A 12462-nucleotide genomic window follows, 5' to 3' on the forward strand; every position below is an offset into this window, starting at 1 on the left:
CAGGTCAATACTTTCTATTTGGTATTCTATTTGAGATTTTAAAGAGAAGGAACAATCTCAGTTTTAGCAGTTTCATCGCCTACTGTGTGACTTTTTCAATGAAGGAGGTGTCGGGGTACACAGAGGACAAGGCTGAGGTGTGAGGTTGAGGGTATTCTGAGAATAAAGTCAGAACTCATATATATGTTTTACCAGTGGCCCTAATCCTCTTCCATAGGTATTTTTTATATTTTATTTTATAGCATTTGAAAAACAAATTGAAGTGGTTTTGAAATAGTAAAAGTTGACATATTCCATTCTGTGATTATCATCAACATCCATTCCTTTAATTTTAGTCTAAATAATTCTTAATTTCTGCTTTTCTAACTCAAACATAAGGTATAATTTCCTACAAATGAGGTTTATTGACGATAAATCCCAAAATACTTGTAAAACCAGTTAATAAGTTAGTGTTATGAAGTGTTGAAAACCTCAAAAAATTGACAAACATTGAGAAAAAAGGACAAATGGTTGAAAAAGGACAAAAACGTTGAAAGAAATGTTAAAAACATCTTTAACTCTAACAGCTTTGAAATGAGCCTCATCAACAGTTGAGCCAGACTTGTCAAACTTTCGTTGACTCGTGGTTGTGCTCTGGGACACGAAGTACGTTAAAAGTGCCGAAGCAAACTCTACTATCATTTGGAAGTTTTACAGGCAGACGTGAGATTCCTTGTTGATGTGCCGGTCTTTGATGAAGTGACATTTAAATATGCGATGGATGAAAGTGTTGCCCTTGTTGCGACGTCAAGGATTTGTCTTTGACGTATATGTCCCAGGAGTGAAACAACGCTCAGCTCTGTCCCATCATCCTGTGATGCAGACATCATTGCAATTCCTTTAAATCCTACTTTAAAAGGAATCTTTTCCAGCGACCTTTCCCCACCTCTCTTTGTTCTCTTCTAGAACAAAACCATAGCCACGTACTCTGGCACCCTGTAAAAGCACCAGGCAGATGTAGGATCAAGAAAGGTTTGTCTGATCTGAACTGCTTTTATAGGAACTGTTCAGGCTCATGGAAGAGTAATTCCCTCTAGTTAGTTACTTTGAGTCTCAAGAGAAGACCTCGGCACATATACTGTAGCTGCACAAAGATATAACATCTTTATGACTAAGAACTATGGATGATAAAGATAAAACCTTACGCCTAAACATTGTGGGCCTATTATAATTCTCCATTTATTCAATGAGCACACTTTAGTTTATATATTTGGGGTCTAGGAAATATACACATATATACCACAAGATAGCATTTGTAAATTATGATAAGTCAAATCCTGAAAACGGATACATCTATGACTTTGGGTTATGTTGTAATTTATCACTCACGATTATCTGCTCTCATCTTGTTTACTGTGGGCTATACATTCCCATAAATCCAATGCTTTTATCTTGGTTTGTTCAAAAGATACCATATACAGAGGCTTCCCTGAGGCACGCCGTATCTTTGTGCACACACTGAAATCCTTCCATCTGTCTTCATTAAAGCGGATAAGCTGGGATGCAACTATCATAAATGGGATTTCCAACAATGTCCGTTTAGTTTACAGAGTGAAACAGATATGTATCTCTACTCACGAGCAAATAATGTGATGGTAATTACCCGTATTTCAATAGAGTAACCAGTCAATAACAAGGCTGATATTAAATCACAAGAGCGTTGGATTACATGCAACCCACCGTGTGCAGGGTAGTTTGAATCCTGTGGGGGACATGCGGATTAACAAAGAATATGTTTACAGCATTTTTTAATTTTACAGGGTACGGAAGAGGATTAGGAGCCCAACTGGGGGAGATTTGCTAAGGACAAAATACACAACTATGTATCCTGTGAATTTAAGTACCTCTACACTTCATATTATTGTATGTGGCATGCATTTCAATCAGGAGAGACATGTTTGAAGACATGCAAATACGATTTATTGCACAGCTAAAAAAAAATGTACAAAGTATTTGGCAATTAGACTCCATCGTCCATCCATCCATCTTCATCCGCTTATCCGGTATCGGGTCGCGGGGGCAGCACCTCCAGCAGGGGAGCCCAAACTTGCCTTTCCCAAGCCACATCATCCACCTCCTAATGGGGGATCCCGAGGCGTTCCCAGGCCAGGTTGGAGATATAATCCCTCCACCTATTCCTGGGTCTTCCCCGAGGCCTCCTCCCAGCTGGGTGTGCCTGGAACACCTCCCTAGGGAGGCATCCTCACCAGATGCCCGAATCCATCGTTATACGAATATTTCAATAAATCTATATTGGGGTAGAGAACCATCATAACCCCACTCTTTGCCTGCAACAACAGCTGAATAGCACAGGGAGAAACAATTACAGGGCTGTGACTCTGTGATTGGCTCTTGCAATTTGTGTAAGGATTCTGATTGGTTTAGCAGGAAGGCGACCGCCTCCACCAGCTGATTTAAGTTAGGTAGAGAGCATTGATTAAGAGTGAGGTCTTCCTGAGAGAATTTACACAGAGATGCATCTCAATCAGGAGAGACTAGTTGCAGATATGCAAAAGTTATTCACGCATGATAAAATATACATTTATTAGCATAACAGCTGAAGTGATTTAGGAGTGCATCAGGAGATAGGTCCGGCAATGCAAATGCAAAACTATCTTTCGTAGAGAATATTGAGAATTTGAACTTTAATCCACTGCAGCACTGACTTTGACCTTTCTCCCCGGGCCATGTGAACATTAAGTTTCTCACTGAGGTTACTAACTTGGAATGGCATATCAGGCTTGAGCTGTGTTATTTTAGGGGATAACGGGCATACTGAAATAAATTAGAAAAACATTTTAATTAAGATAAATATATATAATTATATGCCTAGAGTGAGACATGTTGTATAACCTGCATTTCTAATTTATGAAGTTAAAATTAAAATGACACACATTTTTTGCAAGTATCTGGTAATGTAGATAGAGTAGAAAAGTCTCTCCCCTGCTACTTGGTAGACAGTATCCATGCAGCTGACAATTTAAATAAGAAAGAAAAGCGCACATTTTCCTGTCAGAGTTAAAGCACAAATGGGTAAACAGAGGCACACGTGCCACACACACACACACATTATCGACATACTCTCATTATTAGTGGACTGTGTGCATTGGTGTAGTTGCATGTGCGGCCGTGTCCTGCAGTGCTGCAAGCCAAAGATAAGAAGCAGCCAGTGTGTTAAGCCAGGTGGGATAAGCCAGGACTGTGTGTCCTGCCAGAGAGAGAGAAAGAGAGAGAGAGAGAGAGAGAATCAGAAGCCGTAACATCCAGGGAACCAGCAACACTGGCACACAAGCCCTCATGTTCCAAGAACTGGAACTTTAAACCCATCTTTTACCCAGACATTCAGCATAAATCTCACCCCTGCCCAACCACACACACACACATGCAAGATTTCACTTTCTGCACCTCTTGGGCATTTTCCACCCAAAAGTTATTCATTTTAAATTTAAAGTGACTGCCACCTAGGTTGAATGTGATCATGGGTGTGTGATTATGAATGGCAATAACAGCTCTGATGGCCACAATAATACCCTGTCAATCTTTCTGCCAGCCCTACCATGGAGGACAACCGCCCATCTGCTGCCTATATGCTTCAACTTAGCAGTCAACTGAATCCCTGGTAGCCAAATGCTCATTTCAACATTTCAAATACCATCATACAATTCTTTAACCCTCTGAGGACAAAAGACGCACCGGCAATTACAAAATTGCATTTCAGACATTGATTTACTACTTCAATCATTTACAACCTGAGACTTTGGCAAACTCGAAAGAGATTTGAAATCAAATTATCTCTTTACACATTAATCTGGAAAAAATGTGGGTGTCTCTAAGCGGTAAGCTGAGTTTATTCTGAACATTTTGATATGAAACATATGCTAAATGAACTCAGACTTGTCCACACTGTTTATTTGGACCGTCCACTTTTTAGAAAGGTGCTTTATGATTTGAATTGGAAGCCTGAGTAAATCATGTGCCTTCAATCATGTACCTGCAAATTTCTGTTTTAAGCCAAATGTACAGTTTACAATGTACACTTTACACTATAAAATTTTAGATCAATTTTAAATTGTAGAATTAATAGAAAAATGAAGGGAAAGTGAGCTGCTGTGTGGAACGCTCAATCACACAGGTACGGGGATCAGTTGCATGCAAATACCCTAACCAGATAAATGTGTGATGTGTGCCTTTGGACCCCAGAGGGTTAAAAATGCAGCGTGTCACAAGCATACTAAAGGTCGCTTCTTTTACCATCTGTGGAGTTGCAGGAAACGGCAGAGGAAACCACTGTCAGTCACTGAACCATTACTTCCCTCAGCACATTGAGATCCACTCATGGTTCCCGATGAGTTCTTGATGATGAGACCTTGGCAATGGAGGGCGACTCTGCTCCTCATTGCCTCACAGCTGTTGCCAAGTGGGCTATAAGGTGGTTTGGCTGCCACTGACAGACAGAGCCAGAGAGGTGTGATGGAACAGCACAGTGATAAAATGGGAGAAGGGATAATGGAGGAGAGACATCAATGGGCTCCCAGCCACATGCATAGCAATCTCTTGTTAACCAATGAACTGCTGGACTAAGGGCCGGGGAACAGTGTCATTCATGTTTTTATTTTCGTCCCACTGCTATTCAAACAGCACATTAATTAACATGACTCTATTACTGACGAAATATAACTGGCAATAATGATACAGCCTCTGTATGCAGTTCAGAGGGTGTGTTCCCTAGCCTAGACAACAGAATACAGAATACACGCCCAAAACAGTAATTTGTAACAAATTCTGTTACGTTAGTCAATCTGAGTAATTTATTCTGAGTACTTGGATTACTTCCACATTGATTTGCATTGTAGGAGTGTAAGAGTGCAGCCATGAAATACTGCTGACTGAACAGGCCTATTCTGGTGTGTTCTTCTGTTCCAACTTGCTGGGTGTGTACATGAAAAAGAAGATAGATTTTTGAATTTGTACATGTACAATTTGTACATGTACATGAATTGGTTACTACAAATATTTTAACCGCAGTCTTTCTACAACGAGCTAATTTTAGTTAACGTTGGGTAGCATGTCAGATGGGCCTAGTTAATCAGCACATAGGAGAAAGTAAAGTCAACTAAGCAGACCTGATACAACTACAAAATGGAAAGGTGACCAGTAAAAGTACAGCAGACGACCACCCTTGGTTAAATAAAATAAAAAAAACTTCCTTTAACCCTTGTGTTGTCTTCCCAGAGACTGAACTTGTTGTCCTTCCGGGTCAAAATAGCAAATTAACTTCTTATTTTCTCCTATGTTTTTGACCCTTTTTGAAACGTTTGTCACTTTTTAATAATACCTATTTTTTGTGGTTAAAACCCCCAGAAATGATGGATTATTTGGACTCAGTTAAGATCAGAGGATGTTGAGTGGATCACAGTTTGTTTCAAATGCTACAAAATTGAAAAAACAAACCTTTTTGGGGGGATTTTGACCTGTTTTGATTTTGAAAATCATTGTAATTCGACCTGAGGAGGACATTTGTTAACTACCTTCATTGTTTACAGTAGGTATCTGATAGAAGTTGGGAAAATATGTTTTCAGGGCCTTCAACTAAGAGTAACAACCAGCAGGAAGCAATACAGACACTGGAGAGAAAGACAGCAAAAAAATGGTTGTCTTGTCAGATTAAAGTAGCCACCTTCCAATCATGCATAAGTATTTACCAAATCCACACCATACAAAGTAAAGTTAAGAGTTCCTTCAATGGTGAAATGCCATGAAAACATAAAGACATGCCAGAGATACAATAATAATTTCCAGATTATCCATTATTATCAGGAGCAGCCATACTGCCATGAATATCCCAAAAACTGAAGTGTAATATTCCTGCTCAAGTTGCTTCATTGAAAAGCTTACAGATAACAAACTGAGTAAATTAAAGTCCTTCCATTCATTGTTTGCATACACTCCTCTAACACAGGCTTACATGTGCATGAAAATCCACTCAGGGTCTAGGAAGTTGCAGTGGGGTGAGAGTCAGAGTTACTCAGACTTTGCATTGCTTGCTTTGTCAGACCAGGTCAAGCAGGATGCATGATGTAATGTGCTATTTTTAGGGCTTTATCAGTGCATATGTGCAGTTCATTATCATGTGAGTCCAATTTCAATGTTCTGTGCCAACGCAGGATGTAGTGTGTCAAGGCAGACAGCAAGGGTGTGGACATCGTTAACTCTAGCCAACGTTGACCATGAAGACTTCATATAAGGTATTAGGGTACCACCAAGTACTACTGTATGTAAGAGAGACTTCATATACAGTATCAGGGGACAACCAATTTCTATATAAAAGAGACTTCAGATACAGTATTAGCGGACCACTAAGGTCTATATAAAAGAGACTTCAGATACACTATTAAGGACCACTAAGGTCTATATAAAAGAGACTTCAGATACAGTATTAGCGGACCACTAAGGTCTATATAAAAGAGACTTCAGATACAGTATTAAGGACTACTAAGGTCTATGTAAAAAAGACGTCAGATACAGTATTAGGGGACCACTAAGGTCTATATAAAAGAGACTTCAGATACAGCATTAGGGGACCACTAATGTCTATATAAAAGAGACTTCCGATACAGTATTAGGGGACCACTAAGGTCTATATAAAAGAGACTTCAGATACAGTATTAGGGGACCACTAATGTCTATATAAAAGAGACTTCCGATACAGTATTAGGGGACCACTAAGGTCTATATAAAAGAGACTTCAGATACAGTATTAAGGACTACTAAGGTCTATATAAAGAGACTTCAGATACAGTATTAGGGGACCACTAAGGTCTATATAAAAGAGACTTCAGATACATGAGGGGACCACTAATGTCTATATAAAAGAGACTTCCGATACAGTATTAGGGGACCAATAAGGTCTATATAAAAGAGACTTCAGATACAGTATTAGGGGACCACTAAGGTCTATGTAAAATATTCCAAAAAGCACCATGTCATGGGACCTTTAAAGATTATTTTGGGGGCTTTACTCTTTATTTGACAGTGGATAGACAGGATGGGTGGGGGGGTAGATGGGGGATGACACGCAGCAAAGGGCCGCAGGTTGGAGTCAAACCAGGGCGGCTGCAAAGGCCTACATGGTCTTACTAGCTGAGCTGGCAATCACCCCCCGACTGCCTCCACTTCAACTGAAGAGAATGTCCCAAGTTTGAAGGAAATTGGCCCCGAAAGTGTTGAAACCTGCACTTCGAAATATGACTGACTCTCTAGATTAAGATAAGATGAACATTAAGGATCCCATGCAGGAAGATTGAAGTCTCCCAGCAGATAAAGTATAAGAACAGATGCATAGCATAGATAACTAATCTGTGTAGGTGTTTGCAACCAACAGAGTGTGTTGGTTTTTCATAATGAGCTGATTCAAGAAAAATATTAAATTAGCAACTGACCCATGCACCCGGCCCCATAACTGCCTAATGAACCGTTACCGAAAATACAAATGTCTCACATTTTCACTGTATCTTATCAGCCAAAGGTGACTTTGCCTACATGTGTAAACAGTCCTACCCAGCTGGTAGACTAACCACACAGTATCACATTTTAAAAGCAGTACGCTGGGTGAGTGCAGTAAGACCTGACAGTGCATAAGTGAATTTTAGAAAGCATAAAGTTCAAGTCAAACACAGATTGATAAGCCTAGCTTTAGATTTAATCATTAAAGCAATCATGGAGTCCAAATATGTGAACAGCTCTGATCGCAGCGGTATTAGATAAACACAGAGATAGAAATTGGATAAGGGAAGAGTATTAAATATAAAAAAGAGAGATGTTGAATGAAACAAATGGTGTAGATTGTCTCTTTCAGCTTTTTGTTATGTCAACCGCAACTGCACTTCACAGTGGGAAGGAAAGGTCTTTAAAGTGCCCCTGTTGTGGGCCAGGTTGTGTGTGTGCGTGAGAGTGTGTAATCGGTATCTTTAAATGATAGAGCTCTCACATTTACAGGCCAAAGGGATGCTGGGTGTTCCAGTGAGAGATTCTTGTAAAGTGGATGTGGAAAGAGTGACGAGAGCATGTCTTCAACCTGCATCTGCTAATAATGCTAATAATCAAGTCTCCCCCGTACGCTACAGCAAGACTTTGTAGTTAAATTAGTCAAGACTTTGTTGGTGGTTTAGTTATTCTGGTAAAACTAGGACGCCTTGCATTTTCCCATCCATCCATCCATCCTCATCAGGCGTTCCCGGGCCAGGTTGGAGATATAATCCCTCCACCTAGTCCTGGGTCTTCCCGAGGCCTCCTCCCAGCTGGACGTGCCTGGACCATCTCCCTAGGGAGGCTCCCAGGAGGCATCCTTACCAGATACCCAAACCACCTCAACTGTCTCCTTTCGACGCAAAGGATTATTGTTATATTACGTTTTTTTTACAATTTTTTGAATTAATAGCCATGCTTGCGGCTTTGTCCGAGACTGAAATATCTAAAATATTTAATGGATTACCATGACATTCATGGAGCATGAATTCTATTGACCTTGGTGAACCCCCGGTATTTCATCTAGCAGCTTTCATCTGCTCTTTTATGAAAAGCGCAATGAGGTTACTGTTGTTGTGATTTGGCGCTACATAAATAAAATAAAATTGAGTGAATAAGCTATTGTTAGCATGCAAACTAAGATGGTGATCATTATACTTATTTAGAAAAACCTTTTTTGCCTATGCACCAAATTGGCTAATTTACATTCAACTGACTGCATGCCACTGCCATTTTTTAATCCTGCATCCAGTTTGTGTGTATTTTAAAGATCTCTTTTATAACTGTGGTCCTTGGGGAAATTGCCTTTTGTGCTGTAAGGAATGCTTTTGCAGCAGTACCGGCAGAAAGGATGAGTGTGTAGATATTTTGCTCTCCTACACTGCAACAAAGTGGTGTCTAAAAGCAAGATAAAAACACTAAATCTGAGGGAAAAGGCACTCTAAACAGTGAATGTATCTGTCCATGCAGCAAGATCCTTTAACTTGACAAGCCTGCTTGATTTAAGATTATAGTGTAAAGTTGAAAACTTAAAATATGACATTCACTATTAAAACAAGATGAATTGTCTATCTAAATCTATTTTATTTTTTTATCTTGGTACATAATTTGCAGTGTCATACATCTATGACCATGATGCAAGACTATATATCATCACATACCCTTTATCAGGATGCATAGTATCCTGATCGATGGAATAACCGGCCTTTAATAATAAAAATGTGCCTGCCTCTATGGGAATTTAACATTTCCCCCCTGTATTTTAACATAGGGTGATGTGTAGTATACTTATGTCCCCTGTATTTTAAGGAAGAACATTTATTTAATTACACAACACATTGTTCATTCAAAAAGAAAATTGGTGTCCTTTTTTTTTTAATTAAAGCATTAAGATCTATTTACAAAAGATGTTTCTTTTTTATTCCTCTTTTAAGTCAACTTAAACATGAGCATGTAAAACTATGAGCACCACTGTAAATACAAATAGGACAGTCTTCTTTTTAAATGTTTTTACCCGAGGTTTGTCCTGCGGTTTTACACAGAAATGGATCATACAGTGTCTATGTGTCTTTTAAATTAAACTACCAATATAAGGAGACAACTTAATGGCTGAGGTATGAGTGTGTTGGCACTTTCATTTTGAGAGTTTTTTTGTTTTCCTTTATTGGTTCTTGTCCACTGGGTCATTCAACAACAGCAACAACAATCCCAAAGCAACCGCTCAGCAACTTGCCTGGGACTCACAATTCAATTCAATTCAATTTTCAGTATCAATTCATAACAGTAGTTATCTCAAGACACTTTACAGATAGAGCAGGTCTAGATCATACTCCACAATTTCCAAGGACGCAACAGTTAGTAGTTTTCTCCAGAGCAAGCAACAGTGCGACAGTGGCAAGGAAAAACCCCTTTGGGAAGAAACCTGGGACAGACCCAGACCCAGGCCCAGGCTCTTGGTAGACGGGGTCTGACGACCGGTTGGGGTTAGAATGAAGAGTGGCAATAACAGTCCCAAAAAATAGTAGATTCACACAATCCTCTCGGTGTGTGCGCATCAGCTGTAACCAGATAAAAGAAACAATGAGCAGCACATGTGCCACGCAAACAGTGTGCATAAGTTACGCGATCAATGAAGTCCAAAGTCCAAAGATCTATGTAGTGAGTCCTGGATTCTTCACTGGTTGGCTAACAACTCCAGGCCAAGGATAGTTTGGGTTTATTAAAGATTGATAAAACAATGTTCATTAGATATATTTGGACTGTTTCCCTGTTTCTGTTTTAGAAATATATCTCCTTTCTCAAATCACACATATCATAGAATACAGACATGAGAGGGTATTGTTCCATTTGTAACTCTTGTTATAAAGAGAATGAACCTATTTCCACAATATATAGAACTATCTCTAAATTATTCAGTGTGGTTTCATAATGATATTGTGTGTTGCTAATGGAATGTGTATGTCAAATAATGCACCTATGTATGCTCAAAGCTGCATTATCTCACTTACCATCTCATTTGTACTTGTATGCCACATTTTCCCCCCACATTTGATCTTTGCAATTTCTTGTACCCATTTCTTGTACCATTAATACATTTTACCAAGGACCCTTTCTTACAAATGATATGATTTTAATGACTGGCATTGGAGTGTATATGTATTTTATGGTGATTAACTTTTTTTTTTTAGTTTTTCTTAGTTAGGATTGTATATACATTATAACAAACCCTTTGATTAATGAATTACTTCAACAATCAGCAAATCAGCAGCAATCAGCAAATTCTATAAATATCTCTGAGGTTTCCTGATTGCATTCAGATGACTGGAGCTGTTGGGTCTTTGTAAATTATAGAGTGTGGTCTGTAAATTGACTTGAGATAATTCTTGTTATGATTCGATACTATTTATAAAATTTAATTGAATAGATCACAATGACCGTGGAGATGACCGGACTTGATCCACACTGAAGAAAGTAGAACAAGACGTTAGATGGGTCTTTAACATATTCCTTATGGTTGCTGGGTAATTGAGGTGCTTTTTATGTCAAAATTAAGGGAATTAAATGTATACAGTACAATCTGGGAAGTGGGACTAAATCTTGTGATGCAGATGAATAGTCAGAATGAATGAATTTGCATCTGACCCAATTCCATTTGACTTGAATAATCTCAAGAGGAATTGTAATATGGAGTAGAAAAGTGAGTTGTTAGAAGACCTTTAGGGCCCTATTATTTGTTATTTTGAAAGTATGTTTATTGATTTTCAAGAAAAAGAATAAGGAAAGAAAAAAGGGAGAAGAAAATAGAAAATAAAAATCTGACAAAGAATACTAAATATACTGAACACGAAGAACACAGCACATCTTGGATTACAATATTCCACGGTCATGGTAAGGATGGATACTATAAAACAAAAACATCTTAAGATAATGAAGTTAAATGAATTTGACATCTACAAATCACATACTACTTTTCACAGTGAGGTCTTGTAAAATAGCCAACGTCTATGGGTTCACATTTCTAAGGTGATTCAGTATCGGGTCCCATGTCTTGTCAAACTTGTCTTCTTTAGAAAGTCTCAGTTTTTCAAGATGCAAAGTATTTGACAGTTCTCACAGCCACAGATTATAAGAAGGCACAGAATCCATTTTCCATACACGTAAGATTAACTTTTTTGCAATCACCATCCCAAATTGAATGGCTCTTCTTTCAGATTTTTTGATGGAGTGGAGGACACTTGTGACACCCCTATGATTGCTTTAGGGCCCTGTTTTAACGTTCTAAGCGTGCGACGTGACGCTTGGATCAAAAGGGTTGTAATTAGTGTCTTCATTAATCAGAGGTGTGTTTAGGGCGTAACATGCAATCAACCAATCAGAGTGTCTTCTCTCCAGTGGTACCTTGGCGCATTGCTATCATGATCAGAGATGGCAAGTAACGTAGTCCAAATACTTCGTTTCTGTACTTAAGTAGAGTTTTCCACTTTACTTTACTATTTCTTTTATGCCAACTTTTTAGTTTTACTCCTTATATTTGAACACAAACATTTCTACTCCTTACATTTTACAAAATTGGCTCGTTACTTTAGTTTTGTACAAGAGGTCGTCACGTCGGAGAAGAGCGCGGGTGTTTCGGAAACTAAGGCAGCTCCAAATAGAAGCTAATCTTTTTTGAAAATGAGTCTGTGATCCAACCTGCATCCATACAGTTAAAATAAGTGTGGTTTAGCATTTTGACCTATGAAAAGATATCCTTTGTTCTGTCAAAGAAACTCTAGGAGGCACCTCTTAGTTTGATGAAATTAACTATGACTAAGCCTGCAGCTCTGCAAAATCTCAACCCTGGGGAAATGTGCTTAATCTGAAGCGGTTATATGTGTGTGTGTGTGTGTGTGTATATAT

At 38.8% G+C, this 12462-nt stretch overlaps 1 protein-coding gene across 1 annotated transcript in view; it reads left to right on the forward strand.

Moving 5' to 3' along the window:
- LOC117937409 (urotensin-2 receptor) overlaps positions 1-12462 on the forward strand; it is a 51490-nt gene that overhangs the window by 38817 nt on the left and 211 nt on the right. The window lies entirely within an intron of this gene.

Source organism: Etheostoma cragini, chromosome 21 (genome assembly GCF_013103735.1).
Source record: "Etheostoma cragini isolate CJK2018 chromosome 21, CSU_Ecrag_1.0, whole genome shotgun sequence".
Classification (NCBI taxonomy): Eukaryota; Metazoa; Chordata; class Actinopteri; order Perciformes; family Percidae; genus Etheostoma; species Etheostoma cragini.